The sequence below is a fragment of the Pseudopipra pipra genome, chromosome 15 (genome assembly GCF_036250125.1).
Source record: "Pseudopipra pipra isolate bDixPip1 chromosome 15, bDixPip1.hap1, whole genome shotgun sequence".
NCBI lineage: Eukaryota > Metazoa > Chordata > Aves > Passeriformes > Pipridae > Pseudopipra > Pseudopipra pipra.
The window spans coordinates 2,623,865-2,649,231 of record NC_087563.1 but is presented as its reverse complement, the minus strand read 5'-3'; the positions used below and the strand labels follow the sequence as shown (position 1 = coordinate 2,649,231).

General features: G+C 52.8%; 2 long non-coding RNA genes across 10 annotated transcripts; both read right to left on the bottom strand.

The window, feature by feature from the left end:
• Positions 1–872: 872 nt before the first annotated feature.
• Positions 873–14,896, bottom strand: LOC135422396 (uncharacterized). Of its 2 annotated transcripts, none has more exons than XR_010434466.1 (3): positions 14,741–14,896; positions 14,168–14,317; positions 873–2,860 (listed from the first exon to the last, which is right to left on the bottom strand). It is a non-coding gene; the product is annotated as an uncharacterized LOC135422396 (long non-coding RNA). The 2 variants fall into 2 exon arrangements; XR_010434467.1 differs by having other exon boundaries at positions 14,748–14,896.
• Positions 14,897–15,788: 892 nt separating this feature from the next.
• LOC135422394 (uncharacterized) lies at positions 15,789–23,699 on the bottom strand. 8 transcript variants are annotated; one of them, XR_010434459.1, is made up of 5 exons: positions 23,607–23,699; positions 22,684–23,238; positions 18,921–22,146; positions 17,374–17,519; positions 15,789–15,920 (listed from the first exon to the last, which is right to left on the bottom strand). It is a non-coding gene; the product is annotated as an uncharacterized LOC135422394 (long non-coding RNA). The 8 variants fall into 8 exon arrangements; XR_010434461.1 differs by having other exon boundaries at positions 18,921–22,890; positions 22,973–23,238; XR_010434460.1 differs by having other exon boundaries at positions 18,921–19,009; positions 22,546–23,238; positions 23,607–23,697.
• Between the last annotated feature and the right edge of the window lie 1,668 nt (positions 23,700–25,367).

The window sequence follows — 25,367 nt, the reverse complement described above, 5'->3', positions numbered from 1 at the left end:
GGCAGCGCTGCCTCAGCAGAAGGGGGACAGGGATGGCCACTGATGGGGTTTGGACACACCTTGGGGTACCTACCATGAGATGCCAGCAGGACTTTGGTACCAAAACAGCCTCTGCAATGTGCACTTGTCCCCAGGAGCAGGAACACAGCCCAGGCTCAGCTGTCCGTGCACCAAGGACGCAGCCTTTCCCCCTTGGCTCCAGCCTCCCACACAGGACCAGTCCCAAGGACAAGCTCCTCCTGTGCCACCAAGCCAGGGCCACGTGGATGAACATTTGTCCCTCCAAAGTGGCCATCTGGGAGAAGGTGTCCTTCATCCCAGCAGAGCAGCAGGGAGCTGCAGCCTGGCCCAGTTCTGGCTGGTGTGACCTCTAAGCTCAGCCGGCGGCTGGGCTGGTGCTGCTTCTGTGACAGCAAAGGAGAACCCTCTGTGGGGCCCCAGGAGGGACACAGCTGTCACAGAGCTGCCACACAGGCAGGTACACTTCTGGGGACAAGAAAGCTCAAGCAGTGTGACCAGGGCTCTCCTTGTTGGTTTATCCCTGGGGGATATCCCTCATGGCAAGTATTTGGGCAGTGAGGGCAGCTCCTGTACTCCCCCTTTCCCACCTGCCTGGCAATTGGGTGACATTTGGGCAGGGGGGACACCCCCATCCACCAGAGCCCACTTTATATCTGGACCCTCAGACACCACACCAGGTGTTCCAAGGTGGATTTTTGGTGCAGGGAACAGGATTTCCAGCCTTCTCCTGAGATGTGGGGTAGCACCACAGGCAGCTGCTCCAGCCCAGATGAGATCCCTGCAGTTCAGTGCCACAAGGCTCCAGGTTCACCTCTGCACCAGCAAAGTTATCATATGGAGGCAAAAATCACATTTTTGTACCAAAAATCGTGTTTATTTCTCCATCTTTTGTACACACAAGCTCTCAAACAGCGCTCCAAGAGCACCCCTTTCCCACAGCTGCAAAGCCATGAAAAAAGGCTTTAGATGAAAGGAACTGGTACAAGAAAATACAGAGCTCCCAGACAAGGCTCCAGGCTGGCCCAGATGCAGCTCACGTATCCCAGTTTCTCCCTCAATTTGCAGATTTCCGGACATTTGGCAGCTCCTGCCTGCCCTGATCAGCCTGGCAGAGCCCTCCAGCACCCCGAAATGAGGGTGGCACAGCCCCACAGGGAGCCCTCTGATGCCCCAGGCCCTGGGAGAGCAGAGACTGATGCTTTAATTATCCTGCCTGCCCTTGTTGACTCCCTCATTCTTTCCCGGGGGGTGGGAAGGGGTCAAGCCTTGTGTCTAGGGCTCCATCCCACACTTGCTGCAGCAACAGAACCACAGCTCACCCGCGTTGGAGGGTGGGCAGTCCCTGGACTGTGAGGCTGAAACAGCAACACTTCAACACTCCTCCCCTGTCAGAGCAGCATTTCTCCCCCTTTTCTCTGTCCAGCACGAAGCTCCTGTGCACAGGCAGCACCCACCTCATCCCAAGGGCTCCTCTGCGGTTCTTCCCCAGGGTTCACGCTCCGCTGGGTTTGCACAGCCCAGCACCTGGGATGGAGCGGGATAACAGCCACGAGGTGCCTCTGGAGCAGGGAGCAGGCACCGTGCCCAGCACAAAGAGCCTCCCCGGGCGCAGCCGCTGCCGGGGGGGGAGTGGTGGCCGTGCCACGTGCCGGGAGGGGCTGCTGGGCTGACCTGGCACAGGGGGCACGCTCTGCTCAGCTCACTCGGCTTTCTGTTAGTGCTTCCAGCCCCGGGGTGTGATAACAAACCCCGGGAACACCCAAAATGCTATGAGAAATGGAATTATTATTACTATTGAACAAGTATTGTTATTGAATGTAACGGCTCTGAGCAACCTGGTTTAGTGGAAGGTGTCCCTGCCCATGGCAGAGGGTTGGGAAGAGGTGGTTTTTAAGGTCCTTTCCCACCCAAACCATTCTGAGATTCTGTGAAAAGTGCATTAAAACTAAAAGCTGCGAAGTGGGACTCCAGGAGGGAGCAGTGCTCCCAGCAGTGCCCTGGCACACACAGGTTCCCATAGGGAAGAGCCCTGTGCTGGGTGACCCCAGCAATGCCCCCCAGACCCTGCTGCAACACCTGTGCTGGCTCAGCCCTCCCTGGGTGGCTCTCCCAGACTGGAAGGTGCCAACCTGCCTTCTCTCACAGAGCGTTCCCAGCCACCCTATTTCCTTCTCCCCCTTCCTGACACCCCAGCTCTTACCTGGGCTGGGATCAGCCTGTCTCCTCCCTCAGGGATGTGTGACAGCCAGGCTGTGTGTCAGTCCCAGATGATGCTGGGCTCTTATGGATCACTCTATTACTTCAGTGTTATGAATGTGTTAAATTAGAACAAGAAAACAATTCAGCACTTGGAAGCCACAAGCTGGGGGCAGAGCTGTTCCCACTGCAAACTCCACCAGGATCCAGCACCCTGCAAGACCAGACCTGGGGTCCCTGACTGTCACCCCAGCACTGAGCTATGTGTAGGTGGGGCTGTTCTGTCCCTGCCTTTCTGCCCAATCTGCTCCACCATGAGAACCACAGATGATGTTCCTTCCCTTGGCTGAAGCCCTTGACCCTTCAACTGTCTACAGGGACGGACCAAAGATGGGTCAGGAGAGCTAAAATGATGTAAAAACTGCCACTAGCAGTCCCAGGAGGAAGAAGGAAGATAAATTATCCTCTATATCATGCACAGATCCCAGAGTGAAACTGTATTTTACTTACTGAAATCTCTCACAGGTCGAGCAGCGTTCTGCCTTTGTCCAGGAGGAATGTCCAGCTTGAGCAGCTGATGGTCTCCACAGGGATGCTCCTCCATCTCTTGTCACCCTGCTGGCTTTGCTGGTCTTGCTTGGTTCTGAAAAGAAGGGAATGTTGAGAACAGGGGTTGAAGCTCCTCCAGGCCAGCTCTGGCACAGACCACCTTCCTCAGGGGCCGCAGCCGACTGGGCTGGAGGAGCCACGGGAGCTCAGGACACTGGGGGGGCTGAGACATTCTCACCACGGGATCAAGGCTGCAAAATGCATCCCATTAAGGGATCAGGCATCCACCTGCTTTCACCCCAACCCAAGAGACAAGGTGCAGTTCTGACAGTAGCACCTGATGGGCAACACTGTGACCCAAATGGGACTCCAGAGGTCAGGTTGTGCCTCCCATGCCTCCCCCGTGCATCCCACGGGAGAGGACAGGCACTGTGATGGAGGATGCTGCCCCCAGGCTCTCACAGGGCTGTGCTGGCAGTGATTACAGCCCCCAGCCCCCCGCCCTCGAGCCCCCCCCATGCTCCACACTTCAGCCTTATCCATTTAAGCCTCCCGGTGCTGGTGCCCCAGTAACGAGACACGGACAGTGTCTACCCTTAAGAAGCCTTCGCGGCTTAAAGCCTGAGCTCATCCAGCTCACGACGCCGCGCTCCAGGCGCTAACCCCGAATCAGAGCAGCGCCGGGCGACAACCGGCACCGGGACACCCGGGGGACGAGGGCACGGGGTGAGCGTGGGGGCTGAGCCCTGGCACGGCCACGGGGCCAGCACCGGGACGGCCCCGCTCCTGCCTGCAGTGCCTCGGAAGATGTATTTTTACGGCTGGGAGGAGACGGCAGAAGGGAGGGGAGCGGCTCAGGAATATGAAGCAGCATCCCAGTTACTGCCCAGGCGCTGCAGGAGTGATGGATTAACTGTTTCGGGGCTGCAAACCTTCCGTGCTGTCATCCCCAGCTCCTGAAATACCAAAGGCAGGCACACGAAATTGTGCAGAGACAAGGTACAGGATTTAAGAGCTTTTTGGAGACTCTGCTAAATAACGACCACAAACCCAGCACCCCTCTCTTACCCTCCACCCCTGAAACTCCCCCTCACCCCTCCTTGGGGTCCTGCTCCCAGCTGCAGCCCCACATGGAGTTGTGGCACAGTGGGCAGGAGATGTCACATATGGGTCTGTCCTCTCCCCCAAAAACCAGCAAAGCAAGAGAAACGTGGGCTGTGCAGAGGGGATGGCTCAGACAGCACTTGTTCCCTGTGCACAGCGGGTCTGACACACACAGCTCACACACACAGCCCGGCTGGGAAGGGACCGACAGCCTCCAAACCTGGACACCCACCATCTCCCCTCCCCTTCCAGGTCTGCTGGCAAGATGTCCCTTGCTCAGGGTGGGCATTTTTTTGGAGCTGGACCTCAGTATGTGGGCCCTGCGTGGGTGCTGCTGCTGTGTCACAGCCCCTCGGGGGTCTGGCACTGAGCAGAGATGAAGCATTTGGTGAGCGCAGACAACACAGGGAGCATTCAGAGCTGCCAGGCTTTGTGCACGGATCCCCTCGGGGCTGCAGCAGGAAGGAGGGGGTGGGGGTGTCCCCCCAGCTGCCAGCTGGGCTGTAGCAAAGCTAGACAGGGCTGAAAGGAAGCGGGAGCCTGTACTCAATGCACTGCTTGTCCTCCTCCCTCTGCAAACCCTCCTCTTGATCCAGCAGCCTCTTCTCCCCTCAGGGCCTGCTCTGCACCCAGGCTCTCCCACACTCCCTATTCCTCTCCTGAGCCCCAAATTGCAGCAGCAGCTTCTTGCTCCTCTGGGCAGAGTCATCCTCCTCCCATAGCCCGTCTCTCCCCCCAGCCCCCCCCGCCAAGCCCCTTCCCAACACAGCATGAACCCGGCAGACTGCTTCCTCCCTCCTTCCCTCCCTCCCTCCCTTCCCCTCCGCTCCGTGCAGCTCCTAATTGCTCCCTCACGCCCCCACCGACACTCTCTCATCTTTCTCACCAGTGAATTTTCTCACATCCTCCCACCTTTTTATTCCATGAATGTATTCCGTGGCTTTTTTTAACCTGGGTAAACCATAAGCAACATCCTGTGAAAGGGAGGGCTGTGAAATGACAGCTTGGCATTTAAGGCTGCCCCTCCCAGCTCCATTCAAGCTCTTACAATGGGGGAAAACATCTCCAGTTTATCTTTTCATGTGAATCCTCCACATCCCTTTTCTGAGTTAAGCCTGCAGCTGATTTAGCTCACGAGGTCCCTCCTCAGGCAGGGGAACCAGAGCTGCAGGCAGCTCAATGTGTTTCAAACAAAAAGAAAGCCACTGCTGTGGTTTCTTTTTTCTCTTCTTCCTTTCCCAGGGATTTCTAGATCTCAGAGGAAATTTGGGGTTTAAACTGCTGCAGAGCAATTGGCTGACATTGCACTGACACCCCACACACCCCATGCTCTGCTCCAAGTGGAAATGCTCAGCTTGGAGCATCCCTGTGTTCACAGAATTAAAAGGGAAAAGCAGAGAGGGCAGAACAAACCCTTCAAGATCATAAAATCACAGAATGGTTTGGGTTGGAAGGGACCTTAAAAACCTTCCAGTTCCACCCCCTGCCATGGGCAGGGACACCTCCCACTAGCCCAGGTTGCTCCAAGCCCCGTCCAACCTGGCCTTGGACACTCCCAGGGATCCAGGGGCAGCCACAGCTTCTCTGGGCAACCTGTGCCAGGGCCTCCCCATCCTCACAGGGAACAATTCCTTCCCAATATCCCATCTAACCCTGCCCTCTGGCAGTGTGGAGCCATTCCCCTTGTCCTGTCCCTCCAAGTCTCTCTCCAGCTCTCCTCAAATCCCTTTAGGCCCTGGAAGGGGCTCTCAGGTCTCCCTGGGATCTTCTCTTCTCCAGGTGAACACCCCCAGCTCTCCCAGCCTGGCTCCAGAGCAGAGGGGCTCCAGCCCTTAGAGCATCTTTGTGGCCCTATAAGCCACCAAGCATCCAGGTGAGGACCTTCTGCATCCCTTCACAGTCACATTTGTTTTTTCCTACTGAAATACTGTCAGAAATATTCCTACTATTCTCAGCCTTCCTGTTGTGTTTTGTTTCCTGCTTTTTAGCCAGTTAAATACCGGGTTGCAGCCACGTAGAAACCTCCCTCTCCTCCCACGGGAGCTCAGCTTCTTTAGGAGATTGCAAGAGACCCCTTTGGAAATCCAGGTGGGCTTTATCAATATGCCAGCTGCAGCAGGAGGACAGGAAAACACCAAAATTATTGATCATTAATAGCATTTTGGGCAAAGAGTATTTATGCCTTGACCAAGGGATTGTTGGGCTGGAACCCCCTGCCCAAAGATGCTATTTTTGGTCATCCCCAGCAGATCTGCTTTGAGATTTCAGTGCCTTTGTACAGGACTGACAAAATATTTCAGGAAGATTTGTAAATTGCTGCCTTTTACCCACAATACGTGGATTTTTGTCCCAGTGTGGTTTTGCCCACCGGCAAAGATGAAAGCTGGCTCCACCTCTAACCTGGGTTAGAGATGAGCATCATCATCTCCTCTCCCACATCCAGGGAACAGCCTGAGCACTGGGACAAGGGGGATGTGTCTGCTCTGTGCACCAGAAAGTCCCCCCTCCAGCCCAGGCCTGGCTCTCTCCTGTGGCTGCCCGGGCCAGCGGTGATGGATTTGGGATTGATTTCCTGCCTTCACTTCCCCGTGTGCCGGGGAGCAAATGGCAAAGCTGTGACATCGAGGTGACACAAAAGGACACTGGTTGAGTCACTCCAACCACAAACCAGCTCCGAATGATCCGGCTGAAGCTCTGAGGGTGGGACAAGAGCTGAGCCGGACCGGGGGAGGACACTGAGCTATTGTGCGAGTGCCCTGCCGTGGTCCCTCAATGAGCTGCTCAGCATTCCCCTTTCCCTGACCTCATTTCCCGACAACGGCTCCTTTAAGGAGAAGCCCGGCGGCTTTTCCCGTTCCTTCACAGTCTAGGGACGGAGCTGCTCGTGGCTGAATAGACTCAGCTGCCTGGGCAGGATGGGAATCAGAGATCAGAGCTGGCAGGGCTCACAGGCTGAGCTCTCGATTTCCTCGGGAGCCGTGACAGGGGATGGAGAAATGTCCTGACAACTGGGGATGGAGGAAGACAATACATCCCACCGGGAGAGCTCCTGGAGACCACAGAACATCACACAGGAGGTTCATGGGGAGGAGGACTCAGGGAAGAACTGGGTCCTGCAGGATCCTCTGCAAACACATGCAGCAAACCACTATGGGTTTGGGACCTGGTGTGGGTTAATCCCGGGGGGCAGCTCTGCCCCACACAGCCCCTCAGTCCTCACAGAGGGATGGGGGCAGAACTGGAAGGGGGAGGGTTGAGATAAAGGTGGTTTAATAGGTGAAGCAACAGCTGAGCATGCAAACAAAGCAAACAAGGAATTCATTTGTCACTTCCCCTCGGCAGGCAGGTGTTCAGTCATGGAGCAGCTGGTGGTGTTTAGCTGCTCGCCAGGGTTCAACCATGACAGGACCACAGTGCACTGCACTGAAATCACCTTCTGAATGGAGCAAAAAAGGGGGAAACCCACAGGGCAGGGGAGGGAAATCCCACAGGGATGGGCAGAGTGCCTGGTACCCCCTGCCCCAACTCCTACCTCCATGAGCAAGGTGTAAGTGGAGCCCTCGTGGCCCTTGCACCCTGTAGGCAGTGAGTCAGGGCCCCTTGTTTTTGCAGGTGTGGAAGGGGAAATCCTCCTCCTCTTCCAAGGGAAGTTGGGTCTGGGATGGCTCTGACGGGAGTGAGTGTCCCCCCAGGGTTTGGATTACAGCAGGAGAGCTTCCCGTGGTCAGAGCACACAGAGCTCCTCTGGGAAAGGGCTGGAGGGTGAAACCAAGTGGGGGAGATGTCAATGGGGCACAGGGCACGCTGTCACCAACAGAGGAGGTGCTGTACAGGAGCCAGGCTCATACACACAGGGTTTGGGCTGGTGCTGCTCACGGACACCCAGCCCGACACCGGAGGGGGACACGGACACCCCGGATGTCACAGCACCAAGACACGTCTGCCACACAGAGCCCAGGCTGGTGAGGGTGCAGCAAGGCTGTGGTAGCCAGGGACTAGCCTTGGACCCTGCTGAGGCCAAAAGGCAGAACAGCCTGTTACAGTCACAGAATTGTTTAGGTTGGAAAAACCCTCTGAGATCATCGAGTCCAACCATTAACCCAGCACTGCCAAGGCCACCACTAAACCATGTCCCCAGGTGCCACACCCACATGACTTTTTAACACTTCCAGGGATGGTGACTCCTGTGCCAGAGCTTAACTACCCTTTCAGTACAGAAATTTCCCTAATATCCAACCTGAGCCTGCCCTGGCACAACTTGCAGCCGTTTCCTCTTGTCCTGTCCCTTGTTCTCTGGGAGCAGAGCCTGATCCCCCCCCAGCCCCCCCCTCCTGTCAGGGAGCTGTAGAGAGTGAAAAGGTCCCCCCTGAGCCTCCTTTTCTGCAGGCTGAGCCCCCCCAGCTCCCTCAGCTGCTTCTCATCAGACTTGCACTCCAGACCCTTCCCAAGCTCTGTTCCCTTCTCTGGACAAGCTCCAGCCCCCCAGTGTTACTTTAAATCCCTGCCTTTTTCTGCAAGTAAAAGATGACCAAACACCCCAGTGCCACTGAAGGCTGTGTGAAATCAGCTGGAGATTTCTCTCCATGCTTCTCCCATCCCTCCTCCTGTATGGGAGAGAGAAAAGTTGTACCTTCACCTCTTCTACATCTCTACTCTGGTTTTCTTTTTCCAAATACTTGGCTCAGAAATCTTCCTCCCCTCCTCTTCTGCCCTGGTCACCCGCTTGTGGTCACTTGTGTGGCACAGATCTGGCACCGCCTTTCCTCACTCCCACTTTGGGTTCTGCTTTTTTCTGCTTTCTTTTCCACCCTGAGCACATCACAATCCCTCTACTCAGAATCTCCCATGCAGGGACCACTTTCAGCAGCACAAGAGCTGCTTTAACATCTCTTCACACTGGGATTCTGCTTCCTTAGCCTGGAAGACTTTTTAGTAGGACCTGTAGTAACAGGACAAGGGGGAATGGTTTTAAACTAAGAGGGGAGATTCAGACTAGATATAGGGAAGAAATTCTTGGCTCTGAGGGTGTGTGGGGAGGCCCTGGCACGGGTTGCCCAGAGAAGCTGTGGCTGCCCCTGGATCCCTGGAAGTGTCCAAGGCCAGGTTGGACAGGGTTTGGAGCAACCTGGGCTGGTGGAAGGTGTCCCTGCCCATGGCAGGGGGTGGAACAAGATGACCTTTAAAGGTCCCTTTTACTCCAAACTACTTTGTGATTTTATGGTTCTAAGAAGAAGTTTGCCATTCTGAACCACATCCCTGGGCAGGAGAACAGACCATGGCACGGTGGAAGTTGCTCTGTGAGCCAGCACAAATGGAGGGGTGGAGAAGCTATTTTGGATATGGATTAAAAGGACAGTCCACGTCAGCAACCACAGCAATACCAGCTGGGTATGTGGACCGTGCCATGGTTTCCTTGACAGCTGAGAGGAAGGAACAAACAGCAAAGAGTAATAGTAGGTACTGTTTTTTCCACCCCTTCCCAGCCCTGGAGCTCCCTGTGGGAAGCAGCAGAGAGGAGGCACAGCTCGGTGAGCAGCACTACCCTGCCATGCTCCCCTGCTCTGGCAGGACACGCTGCAGGACTGCAAAGCTTCCTGTAAGATATCCACCATTCCAGCCCTGTTACCCACCAGCAAGGAAAACACAGGACCCCGTGACACTGATGTGGCAGGAACAGGGAACAAAGCCCAGTATCTGGACTTTGTAACAGCCTCACACCCTGCTCTGCTCCAGAAAACAGCATCTTTTCTCGATTGTATCATGGAAAAGGACAATAAATATTCCATGTCCTGGTCCTCCACAGGGTAGGATCCAGTGGGTCTGCACTCTAAATATGCTTTGAGGGAATGTTTTCATGCCCTGTGGGTATGATGGGGGGTGGGAAGGCTTCCACCTCCCCCGCTCTGGATGGGAGGAACTGAATTAGGATGCAGACTGCCTGGCAACGCCTTCCTCCTGGGGAGGAGGAGGGGGGACAGCTCCACAAGGGTTTCTGGGCACGTTGTCTAAAGCCTTTCACTTCCTCAGAGCCCCCAGCTGTTGGGTTATTTGCTGCCCGTGGAGGCCTCTCTGGCTGCTCCACTGATCTCCCCCGGGCTCTTCTCCCTCTCTGCTTGGCCCAGTTGTCTCCTCGTGCCTCTCCCCTGAGCATCCCGGGCTGCTAATGCCCCCCTGCCCTCTAATCTCCCTTTCACTCCCGTGCTGGTGCTCAGGCCACTAAGGAGATTATCCCGGTCACAGCTGCTCGTCCTCCCCGGCAACAGGGGTGTCCCCCCGGGGGGAGCCACGTGCGGGGGTGACACATGTGCCACCACCACCCGGGTGGCAGCGCAGCTCTGGTGCCCCCTCCTGTCCAGCCCCAACCCCAGAGGAGGTGCCGGGTAGGATGGGATGTGCTGGGATCAGGCATTAGTAGGATATTTGCCTCCCACAAGCTGGGAATCCGGGAGACCTGCACCCATCTGGCCCCTCTTGTTCGTGTGGGAGTCTCCCAAGCTTGAAAACGAGAGAATCAGGACACCCAGGCAGGATATGGAGCATCCCCCTTGGAGCACCGGGGCTCAGCCTTGTGCTCCAACAGCACAGAGGCAGATTCTATGAGGCAATTAAAACTCCAATCCCAAATAAACCAGCACCTTCCCGCTGCCCCTACCAAGCCAGGCGGAGTTTGGGAGCTCCTGGCACCAATCGCTCCCCTCTCTGTGGATCCTCCCCGGCACCGAGGGGGTTAACGCCGAGCCCCCGGGCTCTCGCAGATCTCCGTTTCCGTGACAACAGCTCCCGATGAATCCCAGAGCTCTAAAATCCCATTAAACATCTGCGAGAGGCTGCCCGTGCTGCCTGCCCAGGCTGCCACCTGCCGGCACCCCCAGCCCGGCCCCACGGCACCCCAAAAACACGGCTCGGGGGAGCAGGGACAGCCCCAGCACGCTGGGGTGGGGCACGAAACCTGGCTACCAGACCCGGCTGTTGGGCTAGCGAAGGGAGGCTGCAAGGATTGAGGGTGCAGGGGTACACCCACCCCAGTCCCCAGAGCCTTGGGGGGCTCCTGGGAGGGACACAACACCCATCACCATGGGCTTGGCTGGCAGGGATGCTCCTCTTGGAGCAAACCAGTCCACAGTCACTCACAGAGGGGGGCTCAAAGTTTTGGGGGTAGGTTTGAGTGACAGCAGTGAGCCACTGCAATCTAGTAGGGCTTTTGAGGGTTTTACACCGACCCCTCTGCTTGTGGAGGGCCTGGGGGGCTGTGAAGGGTCTCTGAGGATGAGACAGGCCAGTGGCCCAAAGGGGACTTTAGGTTGAACTCATCCCAAGCCAGAGAAGGTGTGTGGAAGCTGAGGAAGGATGCTGTGACCAGGATAATTAGGGTTCCTGCCTCACCTCCATGCTTCATTCGCTCCTCTCCAGCTTTACTGATTGATTTAAAAATCAAGGATTTTTAAACAGCCTTTATATTTGATTTGAGAAATTTGGGCTTTTCCCTCTCCTTGCTTCCACCACTGCCTGCAATAAGAAAAAGGCATCAGGAGAAGGAGAGGAGGAAGCTGGGGAGGTGCCACATTTAAGGTGATCACAGAATCATTGAGGTTTGAAAAGACTTTTAAGCTCATCAACCCAGCACCACCGTGTTCACCACTAAAACATGTTCTCAGGTGCCACATCCACACTCTGTGAACACTCCCAGGGGTGGTGACTCCACCACTTCCCTGGGCTGCCTGTTCTAATTCCAGGGGGGAAGAAATCCAGGAGAGAACAGGCACCATCCTTGAGGGAAGCTCAGACAACAGCACAGGGACAACCCATTCCTGTGTGACTGGTCCTGGGGCTCAGTGACCTTAGAGAGAGAACCTGGACACCGTGTCCAGGCTTATTATAATACAGCTTATTACACAATATATAATATCTATAAAAGTCACACATATACAACATATAAACCTTATCATACAATGAGGCTCCTGCAGCTGAACCTGACTGTGGGACTGCTCAGATGAATCCCAAATTGCTCCCCTGCAATCCTGGGTTCAGAAGTGCAGCTTTTCAGCTGTTCCTTCCATTCACAAGCGCTGCCAAGTCATTTGGGTCCTGGGAAAAAGCCTCTCCTCTGCTTGGGGAAGGATAGGACAGGAAACAAGCAGGGAGGAAGCAGTGCCTTCTTCACCCCCCTCCCCATCTAACTCCATCCCTGGGTATGGGAGGGAAAAGTCACAGGGACCTGCAGCAGCAGGAGCCCTGGAAAAGCTCTGGCATCTGCAGGATCCAGGGGAATCCAAAGGGGCCACGGATGAAAGCTGACACAGAAAGAAAATGCTCTTTTTGAGCTACAAATGCTGGCACAGCTGCTGGCCAGACCCCCTTCCAAATCCTGAAACATGCCAGCAAGGGGATGGGAATCATTAACTGGCTCCTTTGTGTGATTTAACCATTTCCATCTCCTCCTGCCCCCTGAAAAAGCTCAGATTCCTTAGGGTTTCCAGCCCCCCGATGCTGCAGTGCCTGGGGCTCCCCCCCAGCAGGAAGGGCCTGAGAGAACCCCTGATGGAGAAGACAGGGCTCCCTGTCCCCTCCTCCAAAGCTTTTAAAGGCCAAAGCCATGGGCACAGGGCTTTTCTGCAGGGGTAGATGCCCAGGAAAGATGCCAACCAGCACCCAGGGGAAATGCAGAGTGGTTTGATGCTCCTTTCAAAGCACAGAGCCTTGGAAAGCCCCCAGCCTCAGAAGGGAATGGGAAAAAAAAGAAGCCTGTGTCTTGCAACTAAAGCAGTTGGCTGAGAGCTACAGGGTGATGTAGGATGGATGCTGAGCAGGGTGGGGACCTCTGTCCAGGGGAGCTGGGACACAGCCCTGCCAGACACTGGGCAGGCATTAATTTTGCTGTGGAGAGCCAAGCCCTCGGGGTTCCTGGGCTCAGGAACAGCAACGTGGGGGTCTGCAGCCTTATCTGTGCGTGCTCTGGAGCAGGACCCCCTTGTCAGAGGCAGCAGAGCAGCAGGAGGGAGGGAGGGAGGGAGGGAGGAATGTGAGAGCTTGCAAAGCATCTCACTGCGGGAGTGTGAGCTGCCAGGAGGAGGGGATGCATTTCAGGAAACCCAGAGAGGCAGGAAATCAAGGGAGAGGGACAGTAATTGAGTCCATATGTTGGGAGCAAAGAATGCATCTGGTAGCAGGGAGCAGGCAAAGGGAGAAGGCTCATGCTGTGGGGACAGCACAGGACATGCAGAGTCACATTAACCTCCTGGACCAAGCAGAAGGTTGAATTCAGACCAACCACAACTGCTGGGAGGGGTCACTGGTCTCTTGTTGCAGGTCTGTGCCTGTAGTAGCTACAGGCTCAGGAGGCTTCCAAACTTAAACTCATTAATATCTTTAATTTAATGGGTAAAGTTGCAAAAAGGTGAAGGAAATGGCTGTTCTATCACAAAGTGACAGGGTTTGTTCTACATCCATGTCCCTGAGCATGTCTGGAGCTGGGAAGGAAAGTGGACAACATGAAAACATGGGCAAGAGGGATATCAGGTCCTTCTGCTCCCCAAAAGCAGCACAGCTCTGGTGCAGGAGTACCTGCTGATGCAGGATGGACTCAGAGGTGAGGGCACAGTCAGGGGGATGAATGAGGAACCTGGGGCTGCACAGTCATCACAAGGCTGTCCCACAGAGCCAATCCCACAGAGGCCATTCCCCTCATTTAGGTATTCCCAGGTTCAGGCTCCAGAGCTGGGAAAGCTCATAAAAATATTTATGGCCTCCCCCCCTCCTCCCTTTTCAAACACATTTGCAAAGAAATCTGAAACGTATGTGGTTGGAACAGAGGAGTCTGGAACAGCACCATGGCTTGGGAAGGGGGAGAAGAGCTCTGGTGCCAACAACCCACTGAGCCTCCCAAGAAATCAGGGGAAGGGATGGAGCACAGGAATACAGGGCTGAATGGGTGCACAGGCTTTGGTGTGTCATGCAAATTGCTGCATTTTATACAGCCAAAAAGCCTCTCAGGAAGACCCTCAGGTTTAAGAAGGTTCTCTGTACCCAAGCAGGCTTTGCACATCGCTGAAGGTGGCTGTGCTGTGAGGTGTCCCTCAGCCACATGTAAAACTCCTCAGGCAAACCTGCAAATTGCTGCTCTCAGGACTCGTGTTCTCAGTAAATTGCAACACCACTTGTGCTGTCCCAAGTTTCCATCCCTGGGAATCCAGCTCCAGAGCATTTTTCTTTCATCTGTAGCTCTCTACACATGCTACTTGTAGGGCTTTGCATCCAGACCAAAACTTCTGCTGCCCCAAACACCCATTTCATCCCATACCTGCGTTTGTGCCTGTTCCCTGCTGCTCTCACTCCTGGGGCTTCTCCTCTGCCTCCTCCCTCACCAGCTTCAAACAGCAGATCATGTTTCATGCTGCTCCTGATTCTCCATGGCAGCTTCTGCAGCACAGGAGACACAGCTGCTGTGGGGCTGCAGGAGGGGAGGGAGGGGGGAAAAAACACACAAAAGTAGTTAAAATCCTCCCTTGGAAGGGGGAGCGTGAGGAGCAGGGCAGAGCTGAGCAAAGGGGCTCTGGTGTAGTTGAAGATGTCCCTGTTCATTGCAGGGGGGTTGGAAGGTGGTATTAGGAGGCAATTCCTCCCTGTGAGGGTGGTGAGGCCCTGGTACAGGTTGCCCAGAGAAGCTGTGGCTGCCCCTGGATCCCTGGAAGTGTCCAAGGCCAGGTTGGACAGGGCTTGGAGAAACCTGGGATGGTGGAAGGTGTCCCTGCTCATGGCAGGGGGTGGGACTGGATGATTTTTGAAGTCCCTTTCAACCCAAACCATTCTGTGATTTTCTATGATCTGGGCAATAAAGTTTTTCAGAGTTGAGAGGAAAAGTCATTTTACTCACCAGAAACCTCTTTCTCAAGTTGTTAAACTCTGTGTAGTTGCTACCAACTCACCTTCTGGGGAGCCAACAGGAAGCTTTTGCTTCAGGACTGTGCAAAGATGCTCTGGTTTGAGCACATCCTTTGCAGTTTCTCACGCTGTATCTTGGCATCCTTAAAGCTGTAAAACCCAGAAGTCAAGGACCATAACCCAAACATGAAGTGGAAAACCCCAGAGGAACGTCAGACTGCAACATTGCACCCCACCCATGGTTCCTCCCCACTCAGAGGTTTCAGCAGACCATGATGCTGAGATGGACCCAGCCCAACCTGCTCAGTGCCTGGGGGACACTTACACCTCCAGTGTCAAGGGTGGACAAGGGGAAACAGCCTCAAGCTGTGCCAGGGGAGGGTCAGGTTGGACATCAGGAGGAATTTCTGCCTGGAAAGGGTGTTCAGGCACTGGCAGGGGCTGCCCAGGGAGGTTTGGAGTGCCCACCCCTGGAGGTGTCCCAGGAAGGCCTGGCTGTGGCACTGAGTGCTCTGGGCTGGGGACAAGGTGGGGATGGGGCACAGGGGGAATCCACGGGCTGGGAGGGCTTTTCCAGCCTCAGTGATTCCGGGATTCCAAGATTCCGTGGTCCAGCCCTGACTGCTCCAAGTCCACCAGAACACTGGAACACCCAGGCACCCAGAGCAGCCCTTGGCAATGCCACAGCACTGCCAGCAAACCACCAGGCTCCAGGCAGTCCAGAAACTCCAGGAATGCAGTCAGGCAACTCATTTTTAGATGGCAACTAAACAGAGCAGTGATCCATTTGCACAAAGATGTCAAAGAGGCTCAGAATGACAGAATTCCCTGTGGATGGCAAACAGCATCTCTGCAGCACTTTGAGATCCCCCCCCAGCTGCAGAGGAAGATTCTATGGTCTGTACCACACCAGAAATGTCTTTTCCCACATAACAGACCCTTCTACTCTCTCTCCAAACTTTACTGAGACCCATGGATCCCTTCTGCCACAGCTCACATCCACTTTGAAATATTTTTTTTTCCTAAAAGCAGAAGGATATTGTCAATTTTCCCCCACAGATTTGTCACTCTTATCTTAACTGTGTCAGCTGGGAAGTTCAGAATATTCCACTGCACATTAAAAATCTGTCCTTTTGTCCTGTTTAAGCCTGTCCTCAAGTTCTCAGCAGACACTGAAAAAAAAAAAAAGACATAAAAATAGAGAAGGACATTCCTAAAATATTTGCTTTAAGCAGGAACAGTTTCTATCCTGCAACTGTCTCCAGTTGTACCCACTGAAAATCCCTTTGACCTCACTGCTGGGAGTGTGGCTCATCCCCCCTGCAGAGATCCAGGCAAATAACCCCCCAAAACCATAATTAACTGCTTCAGGCAATAGCTCAGTGCTCCCTCAGGAGCAGATCTGCCAGGAAACATGGTCCTTCCTGCCCCTGGCTGGTGTGTGTGTGCTCAGAGCCAGGGCAAAGCTCATCACACAGATGCTCATGTGCATTTTCCAGGCAGATCTGAGAGCTCTGCAGCATAAATACACATGAAAGCTGAAAAAAAACTCTGCCCCCTCTTTTTTTTACATTATTTTGGTATGGGACACACACCCCAGGGAAGGTCTCCAAGCTTTAACAGTCTCCAAAGTGAGGGGAAAAAAGTGGATTTCGTTGGATTTATTTTTTCCAGCTCTTTCAGGACTGGCAGCTTGAACAGTGAAAAGACCCTGAGAAGTGACTGCCCAGCTCCAGTGCAGCTGGAGGGCACTGGGTTATACTGGGGGGTTACTGTATGTTAGAAGAGGGTTTATAGCTGAATATCAATATTAGACCAGGTAAGACATAGATGGATAATATAAATTTAACAATAACAACAAATATATAAATATAAATATAAATATAAATATAAATATAAATATAAATATAAATATAAATATAAATATAAATATAAATATAAATATAAATATAAATATAAATATAAATATAAATATAAATATAAATATTAGACTGGAGCAGAGCTTGAGGGGGGGCACAGTCAGTTGTTCAGCAAGTTTTCATGCTCTCAGGGACGGATGCATCTGCACTCCATATCCTGCCTCCTGCTTTCCTTCCTCCCTGGACACTGACTCAGCACCTCCAGCCTTTTACCACAGGTCAAAACAATAGGTATCCTTCCTCCCAGCCATCACATCCGCTCGATTCATCAATAATTCTTTCCCTCTGCAGTCCAGCACAGCCACAGCTTTAAAAGGAAAAGGCTTCCACTGCAACCACACAAATAAAGCATCTTTAGGAAGCAGCCTCAGGCTTTGCAGACACAGCAATGAGCCAAAACTGTCTTTGCTCAGAGCTGCTGAGATCCAAAACACCCCCTGTTCCTGAGCCACAGCAAACACCTCTCCATCTCTGGGATAACTTCTGAGCCCAGGACTGTGTGTCTTGGAGCTGGACATGAGAAAATCTGCTCAGGAAAAATTCTGGTCAGGAAAAAAGAGCTCACAAGAAGTATTGAAAGCCTTGTCAGCAGGTATTTCCAGGTGCTGGAAATCCTCTGGATGTACTTCCTTGCCACCCACGTGCTGGGAAAAAAACCTAGAGGGCACCAACTGCTTCCCTGAGCTGCCCAGAGACAAAGACTCACCTTGCAGAGAGATGAATTCTCTAGTTCTGTGCATCTCTGCTCCAGACTCTCCAGGCTAGAGCCATCCCCCTGAGGACACCCACACGTTAGGACCTGCTTTGAGCCAAGGAGATGGAGCTCACACACAGGATCATACTCAGGCCACTCTGCCAAGCAACAAAATGAGGATTATTTTTAGTGACAGAGGCAGCAGGTGTTTGGGACCCACCTACAGCACTGCATCCAGTCCTGGGGCCCACAGCAGCAGAAGGATGTGGAGCTGTTGGAGGGAGTCCAGAGGATGCCATGGAGGTCCTCCAAGGGCTGGAGCTCCTCTGCTGTGGAGAGCTGGGGGGGTTCACCTGAAGAAGAGAAGGCTCCAGGGAGACCTGAGAGCTCCTTCCAGGACCTAAAAGGGCTCCAGGAGAGCTGGAGAGGGACTGGGGACAAGGGATGGAGGGACAGGACAAGGGGGAATGGCTCCACACTGCCAGAGGGCAGGGTTAGATGGGATATTGGGGAGAAATTCCTCCCTGGGAAGGTGGGGAGGCCCTGGCACAGGTTGCCCAGAGAAGCTGTGGTTGCCCCTGGATCCCTGGCAGTGTCCAAGGCCAGGTTGGACGGGGCTTGGAGCAACCTGGGCTGGTGGAAGGTGTCCCTGCCCATGGCAAGGGGTTGGACTAGAAGCCTTTAAAGTTCTCTTCCAACTCAAACCCTTCTGTGAGCCTGCAGTAGGTGCAGGGGGTGTGCAGGCACTGGGCACTGGCAGGTAGAGATCTTCCCTCTGCCATCATCAGCCCTCACTTGTATGATCAGAGGCTGAAAGCATTAAATGATGCCTGAAACCCCCAGGCTTCAGAGCTATCAAAGACTTGTCTCCTGCTGACCTGAGGCAGAGTCCAGCAGGGTGACAAGCACAGAAATCAGCAGGAGGATGAGGCAGAGAAATGTGTCTGAGCAGAGATCAAGAGATGCTTCCTGAGACGAGCATCACTGAGCACAGCTGTGCCACGGGGTCCTGCAGCAGCACAGGCACGGCTGGAGCAGCTCATTGGGCAGGACATTCTGCTTTTTGGGCTCCCACATGGCAGAAAACAGGCAGTTACTGAGAAACAACTGCTCTCATGCTGCTTCCCAATTTGTTACAGCAACCAGAACTATTTTCTGAACAGGTTCTGCCTTCAGAGCAGTTTTGCCTTCAGACGCCATCCTTGGGCCAGCTCGCAGGAAGAAGAATCACAGAATGGTTTGGATTGGAAGGGATCTTAAGGATCAACTTGTTCCACCCCCTGCCATGGGCAGGGACACCTTCCACTATCCCACATTGCTCCAAGCCCTGTCCAACCTGGCCTTGGACACTTCCAGGGATGGGGCAGCCACAGCTTCTCTGGGCAACCTGTGCCAGGGCCTCCCCACCCTCACAGGAAAGAATTCCTTCCCAATATTCCATCTAACCCTGCCCTCTTTAGAAGCCCTCAGACCAAGTGTACGTTTTCAGGGCCAGGAATGGGCTTATGAGGTTATCCAGGAGTTGAGGAGGAGGAAGGAGAATCTCAGGTTACACACACCTGGGAGCAGGAGATGCTTCCAGAAGGATCATCAGCAAGGGCAGAGTCAGCATCCCTTCCAGAGAGAGTCCTCTAAGCCCCAAATGCATCTGAAATATAAAAATAGTGCTCTGATCAATAAAAGGAAAAAAAAAATTACAGGAACAGGCATTCCTGAGCTATTCCATCCATCCTGTATTTTCAAACTTTGTAAAGGTTCCAGCGTTAGGAACAACATCAGATTTATTTTCCACTCCCCTGTTTCTCATTTGAGGTGGTGGCTTTAGGGAGCTCATCCTCCCTGGTTCACAGTTCAGACACGGGGTGCTGCTCTCCCAATTCCTCCCTCACTCCCTTCCTCCCCATTATCCCACAGCAAGGCTAAACAGGACTGGGAAAACTTAACAGTTCTGCTGCAGGAGGCCTTTTAGATCTGAGCATTTAGATCTGACTTCTGGAACTGAAGAAAGGAAAAAAAAAGATCGGGATGAGATTTTCCTACTGACATTGCACAGCCAAAATTTTATTAACTTGGAATTAAACGTGTCCGGAGAAAATGACTTTTTCCACTGGAGTTTTACCAGATGCATTTCAAACATCAGATTTCTCCTGTATGGACAACCCAGAATTCCCTGCCTTAAAAAACCAGGGCAACTGAGACCTGCTCAGGGTATTTTGGGAAGACAAATGGGGAGTTCTTAACTCTTCTTTTTTTTTTCCTGCCTTTAAAAAAAGCAGGATGGGGGTGTGAAGCCAAGCAACCACATTTATGAATGGGAACAAGGACAAGGAGCACAGATTTTCTAGAACATATATATAAAGAAAAACATTGTTTGGATCTTAAAGATCCATCAAGTCCAAACTTTCCTTATGTAGATTCTCCCTAAATCAAAATGAGATGACAAAGCTGCCTCCCATACAGGAATGGGGGCAGTTTACCCAGAACCTTAGGGAATAAAGCTGGAATTTAGCAGGTCTAGGGGAATAACTGTTGTCCAAGGAGGTAAAAGACACTGGTAGCATGTTTGGGTTTTCTCTAGAAATTAAACACAGAATTTAAACCCATGGCTGGCTGGTCATTAGGATGCTAAAAATCATTCCCAGGAAGCAGGATAAGGAAGAAAAGGAGACTATGGAAAAAAGTCCCTACTGTCAGACAGGGTGTGGAGCAGACAGAGCAGGGAGAAGAGGTTTTCCAGCGTCCTTTTCCTTGTGAGAGCTGACAAATCCAGACTAACCCTGAGCCCACACAGTGGCCTAACCTGCAGACCCCTAAGTCCTCTCCCTTATCTCCCTAAATGAGCCCAGCACTGTTGTGCTGTGTGGTAATTAGAAGCAATTACAATAGAAGAGTTAATTACAACTGCTGGGAATGCCGATCTCCCTTTTCCTGCCCTTTCTTCCTGCCGTGACCTCGCTCCAGGACCCTCCCGGGACAACAAAAGGGGACAAGGGTCGTTAAAACATCCACTAAACATCAGCGGGGCTGGGCAGAGCTGAGCTTAACGGGCAATTAGCATCTGCCCCTAATCAAAGCTGCCTCCAGTCAACACCCCCAGCGTCAGGATTGACAATGGGAAGGTTCAAGGAGTAGGAAAAGTGCCTGGGGGAGTCCCTGCTGCACTGGAGAAAGTGCTTGTTGGGGGAGACTCCCCCTGTGGTCTCATCCCAGGTGGCCACTGGGGAGTTTTCCCTTTCCCTTTTCTCTCTTTTCTCCTGTTAAATCCCCCTCCCCACACCCCAGAAAGGAACTTTTACTGCTGTAGTTGATGTTTAGCTCTGGCACCAGGTTCTGAGGATAAATCTGGTGTGTGTGAGCCTGTCTGGTCACCTTTTGTGCAACACCAGACAGGGAAAACTCTGCAGGGAGCATGGAGGTGGAATCACACAAGGAACAAAGCAATGATAAATGCAAGTTTTTCCTAGGGGAAGATGCTGATCTCTGCTTAGAGGAAAAGTCACTCAAAATCCCAGAGTGGCTTAGGGTGGAAGGGACCTTAAAGATCATCTTGGTCCCACCCCTGCCATGGGCAGGGACACCTCCCACTAGCCCAGGTTGCTCCAAGCCCTGTCCAACCTGGCCTTGGACACTTCCAGGGATGGGGCAGCCACAGCTTCTCTGGGCAACCTGTGCCAGGGCCTCCCCACCCTCACAGGGAATGATTCCTTCCCAATATCCCATCTAACCCTGCCCTCTGGCAGTGGGAAGCCATTCCCCCTTGTCCTGTCCCTCCAGACTCTTGTCCAAAATCCCTCTCCAGCTCTCCTGGAGCCCCTTTAGGCCCTGGAAGGGGCTCTCAGGTCTCCCTGGAGCCTTTTCTTCTCCAGGCTGAACAATCCCAATTCTCTTAGCCTTCCCTCACAGAAGTGCTCCATCCACAGAAGTCTTTAGCAAGGTAACCTCATTAAAGACATCTATTGCCTTAAATGAATGCAGAGATGATCTCCACAATATCCACCCACACATCAAAGCTCGGTGCAAGCCACTGAACTCCAAAGGATTTATGGAGTGGCACAGGGGGAAGTGTTTCTGGAGATCTGTTTGCAGGTTTGGGGCTGGAAGGATGACAGAAAGATACCCAACAACATCACAATCCCTACACTGCCCCACCCCTTGTTAATGCCCTCTCCTCTGTGTTGCAGTGGAATCAGGCTGCCACAGACATCCCTTCTCCAGGAATCCCACCAGCATTCCTGGGACTCACTCGTGGAAAAGCTCTGCACCCTTCCTGTGACTCCATCAGCTCCACACCACGGGAGGGGTGACTGGGGCATCCCACTGCTCAGTGCCCAGAAACTCACTGCTTCTCCATGGGCTGGGATAAGCAGGGGGGGTCTGTGCCCATCCCAGGGTGACCACAAAAGCTCAGAACCCCAACTGTGCCGGGCAATCCCACTTCAACACGGGGGTGCTGCACCCCCAGCACTGTCCCCCAGCCCATCAGCATTCCCTGGAGCAGGAAGCTGCCCAGTAACAGGGCAGGGAGGATGAGCATCCCTCCCTCAGAGCTGACCTATGGCTGTGCTGCTTCTCCGTGGTGCCTCTGCCGCAGCCGGGCTGGCGCCTGGGGCCAGCACGGAGTCACTGACCTATTTTCGTATATGCAGGCATGCACAGGATCACAGACAAAGGCAGCTTTAGCTTAGGATATTTAAAGGAAAAGATACTCATCTGAACTACCCCCAGGAACCACAGTGGCTCTCGTGACGTTTGTTTTCTTCCCGAGCAGCATCTTGGTGTGGGGTTCTGGGAAAGGCAAAAACAAATCAAAGAGCTCCACTGAGCTGCAAAATCACAGTTTTTAAGGAAAGCAACAAAAGGGATGTGAGAATTTGGGAGTAAACCGGGCTTAGGACTTGATAAACACAGGGGGAACCAGGACTCACTACGTGGAGGGAACAGAGCTGAGTAAGAAGGAGCGGTCCTGCAGGACATCCCCCATCTCCCTGACACTGATGGATGAGCTGCCTGTGCAGACTCATCTAAACGGGCTGGAAACAAGTCAGCTTTCCCAGGGAACCTTTTGTTCAGGTTTGCTGATGGACTTGGCCCAAATTTCAAAGTATTTAATCCACACCTCAGGCAGGTTCTGGAGCTGGGTGAAGTTGGTTGCATTGACACCAGCTGCTATCTCTGTGCACGTACCTGTAAGGGGGAGGGCCCTGCAGTTTGGTTCTCAGCTTTGAGATGCCACAAAAAAAAAACCCCCAAAGCCCTTGAACTGCACTCCTGAGCCTGGAAAACCCACAGACAATCCCAGGAGCCCTATGGAAGTTCACAGACCTCTCACAGAAGGGAGAGATGTGCCGTGCAGAGCAAGAGCCTGCAGAGATGCAGGGACCAGGAAGGCACCACAGATCCCTCAGTCTAGCTCTGAGCCCCCAGCACTTTTTTTTGGTTGGTTCAGTGAAGTGGAAGAAGCCTCCAGCAGTTTGGATCACTGGCTTGCTTCATATTCTGGATTGGGAAACGCCTGCTCACGCCACAGCACTGCACAACATGAAGGATGCAGTGATGAATAACACAGAAAAAGTTCCTCCAAATAGAGATGATGACAAGAGTTGCTCAATACCACAGGCTGGCAGCTCTCCTGGGACTCTCCACACAGCTGGGAAAGGTGCTGTTGCCAGGATTTGTTGGTGACAGAGCAGAGGCAACAACCTCCCCCCCCCCCCCCCCAGACATGCACGGGCAGGAAGGAAAGAAAGAACAAGGACAGATCTCAGCGTCCCGAACAATGAAAACAGGAAAGTCCCTCTCGGCTGGGGAACCCGGACAAGGGCTGAAACCTGAGCTCCATCCTGCTTCCAGGCAGTCTGGGGGGGTCTGCTCAGCCTCCTGTGGAGAGGGGGTTAAAAAAAGCACTGTTGCAGCTGGAGCATCCTGTGGAAGGGAGGGATGAAGGGAGGGAGGGATGGAGAGAGGGATGGAGGGAGGAGGGGGGCACCCCCCAGCCCTGGGGGCTGCCAGGGGGGCTCCAAGCAGCATTGCAGCTGAAATGCCACCTCTCTCTGCACCCCCCCTCCCCAGTCCTGGCATCCCTGCCCTCCATCCTCTCACCCTGCATCCCCCTGGGTACCAGTCCCTCACTGCCTCGCCCCTCCAGCCCCACATCCCGCCCTGGCTCCCAGGAAACCACCGCCAAGCTCTGCTTCAGCGCATCCCACATCCCCCCCCAGCCCATCCTCCCTCCTCCCTGGGCTGACCTGCTTATTTTCTGCGTCAGAACCATAAAATGGAGACTGCAGGGATGGAAAACATTCCTCCTAAGATGGCTGAGGGAGGAGAAGGATTTGCACGGCAGTGCACGAGCACCCTCTGCTGTTGGATGAGCCTGGGGGGGGCAAACCAGCTCCCCAGCCCTGCTCCAGCCCCACAGGCTCCAGGCAGGAAAAGAACCCCCAACCAGTCCTTTCTGGGTCATTAAAATTCTTCTAATAGCCAAAATATTTGTTTAAAAATCTTCAGCAGCCTTTTCACCTCCTGAGCTCTCCTGGTTGCCTCTCCCTGCCACCTCATTTTTACTTATATTTTCCTTGCTGTGTTATGTTCAAAATCCTTAGGAAAAGGACAGTATTTTGTATTAAAACCAGCATATTTTACACACACAGCTCCTAAAAGTTAATGCCACAGCCCTGCACACTTGTATAATTTTCCAGGTTTGAGAAAAAAATATTAAATTTCATTTGTATTAAGTTGCCCATCAGGATGAGCATCCAAAACTTTGTGTTATTTCTTGTGGGATGGGAAAAAGGGTTGAATATAGACACGAGGGGAGAACCAGCCCCTACCTGTGGCCAGATATTGTCCCTAGGAAAGGTTTAGAGATGAAAAGGTACGTGGGAAATCCTTTAAGCTTCCCCCTGAGTATCCAACTTTAGGGCCAGGAGTTTGTCCATGTAGGGCCAAATCCAGCTGGATCTGAGGCTAAAATTCTTTTTGCTTAAAAAGTTTCAGCAGCCTTGTCACCTCCTGAGCTCTCCTGGTTGAATCTACCCCCCCTTTTTTACTTATAATTTCCTTGCTGTGTTATGTTCAAAATCCTTAGGAAAAGGACAGTATTTTGTATTAAACCCAGCATATTTTACACACACAACTCCCAAAAGTTAATGCCACAGCCCTGCACACTTGTATAATTTTCCAGGTTTGAGAAAAAAATATTAAATTTCATTTGTATTAAGTTGCCCATCAGGATGAGCATCCAAAACTTTTTGGGATGGGAAAGAGGGCTGAAGATGGACATGAGGGGAGAACCAGCCCCCACCCGGAATGAGGTGACCAGATATTGTCCCTAGGAAAGGTTTAGGGCTGGAAGGGTACATGCAAAACCTGCTCCCTGAGTATCCAACTTTCAAGCCAGGAGTTTGTCCATGTAGGGCCAAATCCAGTTGGATCTGAGGCTAAAATTCTATTTGCTTAAAGTGCTTCAGCAGCCTTGTCACCTCCTGAGCTCTCCTGGTTGAATCTACCTCCACTTTTATGCTTGTATTTTCCTCAAATTTTACATTCAAAATCCAATGGAAAGGGACAGTATTTTATATTAAAACCAGCATATGTTACACACACAACTCCTAAAAACTGATGCCACAGCCTTGCACATTTGTAATTTTTCCCAGCTTTGAGAAACACCACTATATTTAATCTGCATTAAGTTTCACATCAGGATGAGCACCCAAAATTTGGTGTTACCTCTTGTGGGAGGGGAGAAAGGGCTGAAGATTGATATGAGGGGAGAATCAGCTCCCACCTGAAATGGGGTGACCAGATTTTTTGTCCCTAGGAAGGGTTTAGGGGTAAAAGGGTTCGTGCCAAACCTGCTCTCTGAGTATCCAACTTTTAAGCCAGGAGTTTGTCAGTGTGGATCCGAATGCAGATGAATCTGAGGCTAAAATTCCCAAGTGAATATTGCAAAATGTTTTCCCAAGATCAGTTCAAAAAGGGCCAAAAGGCATCACTCAGGTGGGAGG